Source organism: Sinocyclocheilus rhinocerous, unplaced genomic scaffold, assembly GCF_001515625.1.
Source record: "Sinocyclocheilus rhinocerous isolate Xijiao unplaced genomic scaffold, SAMN03320098_v1.1 scaffold2109, whole genome shotgun sequence".
NCBI lineage: Eukaryota > Metazoa > Chordata > Actinopteri > Cypriniformes > Cyprinidae > Sinocyclocheilus > Sinocyclocheilus rhinocerous.
In genome coordinates, this window is record NW_015657975.1 from 159,793 (window position 1) to 164,337 (window position 4,545).

Genomic DNA, 4,545 nt, shown 5'->3' on the forward strand with positions numbered 1-4,545 from the left:
GCAGGGATTGTAGGTGGGGGGAGTGAATGTATAGCGCTCTCTCCCACCTTCAATACCATGACTGAGGTGCCCTTGAGCAAGGCACCGAACCCCCAACCGCTCCCCGGGCGCCGCAGCATAAATGGCTGCCCACTGTTTCGGGTGCGTGTTCACAGTGTGTGTGTGTTCACTGCTGTGTGTGTGCACTTTGGATGGGTTAAATGTAGAGCACTAATTCCAAGTATGGGTCACCATACTTGGCCACATGTCACGTCACTTTTTTTAACATTACATTTCTGTAACGATTCATGTAATTCAATTCATGTAAAACAATGTAATTCGTCAATGTGACAAGACAAGAAACATTAACAGTTATTTTTAGCACAATAGGCATAAGATTAATAATGAATGTGAACATATTGTTGATGAATTTAATAAACGCCATCAGTAATTCACTTGTGTAAGAAAACCTGTTTTATAAAGTGAAGAGCACTATCAACATTTTTAAGACATAATTCTGGTGTCTCGATTGCAGTAACTGCAAGTACAGTATTGTAACTAAATAAATTGTTACAATTTGTCAAACATTCATTGTCAAACAGCCACAGCCAGATGAAGAAAATGTCTATTGGCTCTGATTGCATCGTAGATATTTTGGCAGTGCATGGTCCCAAATTGCAACTACATCAGACTCATCAATTTTACTTCCAGTACACTTAAGCGACAAGACATAAAACTGCCTTTTTGGAGAAGCTAGGCCCAATTAATCAACCCTCGAGTGTGTACACGGGAGGGGGGTGTTGAAAAGTAAACTCTTTGGCTGTGGGTAGGAGAATCCCCCTCAGCTCTCCAAATGAAACAGCTGTTTATCTTGGCAGTGCTAGTCACGGTCCACTGGGCATGACTTTCTGCCCGCTCCCGGCCACTGTTTTTAGGTTGAAGTGGGCAGCGCCAGGGTAAACGCATGAGCTCAGCCATCGCTGGGACCTTGGTGGGTCTCTGCTAGGCTACCAGAACCCACAAGCCAGGGTAAACAGCAGCTACTCGACTAATAACAAGGGAATCCCACTGGTCGGAGAGCGAGCTGGCGAGAAACGGTGCTAGTGGGCTAGCGAGCCTGTCATCAAACGCTAAACACCTAACTACGAGCAAAACATTATGGCTGGCAAAAACAGACCAAAGTCAGACGGTGAGCGTGAAGGAGAGAGAGAGTGACTTGTCATCGTGCTATGAGACAGAACATCTCTGCTTTCTGCTCTGCGTCTCGGTCTCCGACACGGTAAAAAAAACACACAAAAAAAACACGAATGAGACCGTCTTGGTCTCAGAGCTATTACAGTTGCAATCATTTCAAATAAACAGTCATGCTTCCAAATAAGTGCGTTTTTTTCTTCTTCTGTGGCTCTAAAGAAAATATCACTGAAGATTACCACTAATCAAATGTGAAGTAAATGGTGCCACAAAGTCTTATTCAAACCAGTTATAAAGTTGCGCATGACTTCTGAGCGTCTACACACAGGAGCCCAATGAATTAAACCTCACGCTGTAATTTAGCTAAGAGAAACAGGTGGGTCTGGACGCACAGAATTATAGCATTTAGATAAATAATTTCTCCCCTTAAGTTCCACTTTAGAGAACCACAAACCAGAGGAGGCCGATATGGAGAAGCACATCAGGACTAATATTAAAACCACACTTTCCTTCTCATAACCCGGTAATATACAGCGAAGTCATGACAGCGCTATATTTTTTTGCGATATAAAACGGAAAAGAGAAAAAAAGCCTGGGGTCGTGACTCCTGGTGGTTATTTTGGAAACTGTATTCTCCTACTAGATTTAAGAGGTTGGAAACATTTTACAGTCCTACTAATGCACTTGTCATTGCTTATCTATGAAGTAGAACAAACGATGTGTTCGAGGAGAAGCGAGTAACTCCAAACCTGCAACTTCTGTCCAACAAAAGCCATTAGACGTGATGTCTTCTTGCAATAAGTAACATAAGTAGCTAGTCTTTTGGACGGTGATGGAGTGGCAAAACTTCTGGTGCAGCTAATGATGGGATGGAGCATTATTTTAACTCGATCAGTGGAGGATCAGGTGGATTTTGGGCTGCCGCACCATCCGGCCTGGTTATCTGAGGGTAGAAGTTGCTTCCAACTCAAGTTTTGGCTGTTTAACATGGCCCACTTAGCTAATCTAACCACTCCATTCTGGGGGCAAAAATAACATTTATTTAGACCTTTTATAGTATATTTATATAGAATCAGCTCAGGATAGTCAGTAGTCAAAAGCTTTTCAGTATATCAAAATCATGAAAATGTTTGTTAGTCTCATTAATAATGAAGTTGACATGGAAAAATTTGCATCATGACGAAAATTAACCTTTTAATTAAAACACTGTTGATGAAAATATAGTGGAAAATAATATTGCATTAGATTACAAATGCTTGTTTGTTACCAAATAATACATATAATTTTTGCACTTTCTTGTCAACTAAAAAAAAAAGAAAAATAAATCTAGAACTAAGTGCATATGAGCAAAGATCCATATTTTCCTCACTCAGATGATCGCCGTTCAGGCTCTAGGGGTTGAATGTAAATTTTCCACTACATTACTCTCAATAATTATGTCACTTTCTTTGTATCTACTGTTTTTTTGTCCTTGATTATTCTCCGAGAATAGTTCCATTCTGACTCAATTACACACAGCACCCTGACTACAGTGTAAAGCTATGATTAAAGTAATCATCTATTGAATTTAGCTCACAAAGAATACATGCGCACACAAAAGCAGACACAATGTGGGTGGCCATAAGGATGCATCATTCGTGCCATCTCCATCATAAAAGGGCAAGGCATATATTGTTCACTACAATGCTTGCACTCTATTCATATTGTTAATATATTATAATTTCTGCTCTCTGCAACTGCTGAGGCAAATGTTAGTGCGAAAGCAATTAGTCAGGCCTTACTGAACAAATTTGTCCCTTGCCTTGTCCCCTGACTGCTGCTTGTAGTGCTACCTGCAAATAAGAAGAACATACAAGAAACATGTTAATAATAAGAAAAGAATCTGACTAACATGTTTTCCCGACATTTTTCCAGTAGATAGGAACTACTGACTCTTACAAAAATATCACTGTGTCAGTATTTGACTCATGTTGTACAGTCACTGCTGTTTGGGGTTTGAGAAAGTACACTAAGCCCATTTCCACCGAGAAAAAAAAAAAAAAAAAGATAGTTGTGACATAAGGTGTGTATAAAGAACACTGAGGTATAAAATTACAGTTGTGACATTTAAAGTCACATTTTGAGTTATAAAGTCATATTGTTTGACAAAGTCACAGTTATGAGAAATCAAGTTGCAATTTGCAGGATATAGTATTACATTGTAATAAATAAAGTCCCATTGTGAGATATAAAGTCGTATGGTTTCACATAAAGTAGCAAATATGACAAATTGTCATAATTTGAAAGAATAAATTCACATTGCAAAATATGAAGTCACATTTTGAGATATAAAGTTGCAATTATGAGAAACAAAGTAGCAATAAACTGTTTTCAACTCTGAGTCTGAGATGGGATTCTATATTTAACAGAAACTGAAAGAAAGTTCATGACTTTCTCCAATCTAATGGAAACTTACGGTTAAGAAATTGTGCATTAAGAATATGCATCAATCATGTAACACATACATAATACATTGTGTTTTGGCTGGTGTCAGTTTGATGCCAAAAAGACACAACGTTACTGTTTTGGATAACAGTCATATTTGTAAAAAAGTACATTTGTATATGGTGATAATGTAATAATAATATGTTGTAAAGATATGCTTTAATAATATCCGTCTACTGGGTTTTGAATTAAAACTAGAAAAAAAAAAAAAAAGGAAACTGGTTGGAAGTTGGTAGGAACATCAACTTTCATTGTGTATTCAATGAAACAGGAAGTGTCAAGGGAAATTAAGTAACTTCCGTAATAACGTCACAAAATGTGGTTCCACCAAAGCACAACACCACCACTCTAGCTCCTTTAGAGTGCCAAATCTAATCCATCACCTGTTTTTATATCTTAAATGCATAAAAAAAAAACTGCACACCCTCTTTATTGACTCCTAGGCATCCTTTGAGTTCTTGAAGGGAGATGGTCTTGTCCTTGTTAAGGTCGCAGTAGTCGGTGAACTTGCGGGCACATCGTTTGGGTTTGGTTTTCTTCTTTACATAGCGCTTGAAGGGCTTCATCTCCTTCTTATTGATATCGTGACTGCCATTATTATCCAGCTGGGCAAAGTACCAATGAACCACCCGTTCCTCCAGTGTGTGGCTTGGATCAGGCTCAACAAACCTGGAGCAGAAACAATCCCAGTTGGAGGGGTATACTGTATAGTACTTTCAAAACATATTTTCCATTTAAGATTTTTTGTTGCTGTTTGATTAATTTGAAAGAGAGAGAAGACAGATAGCAAATGGCTAGGAGAAGAGATACAGATAGTACTATAACTTGGGCAGTTTCAAATTTCTTTTATGAAATATTAAATATTATGAATGAATGAATGAATGAATGAAT

General features: G+C 38.3%; 1 long non-coding RNA gene across 1 annotated transcript in view; it reads right to left on the reverse strand.

Annotated features, from left to right (window-relative positions):
• LOC107721957 (uncharacterized) overlaps positions 1 to 4,319 on the reverse strand; it is a 20,073-nt gene extending 15,754 nt beyond the window's left edge. Inside the window, exons 1-2 of the long non-coding RNA XR_001637757.1 lie at positions 4,079 to 4,319; positions 2,952 to 3,002 (exon numbers count right to left, since the gene is read on the reverse strand). This is a non-coding gene — a long non-coding RNA (uncharacterized LOC107721957). The remainder of the gene's footprint in view (positions 1 to 2,951; positions 3,003 to 4,078) is intronic.
• Positions 4,320 to 4,545: the final 226 nt, after the last annotated feature.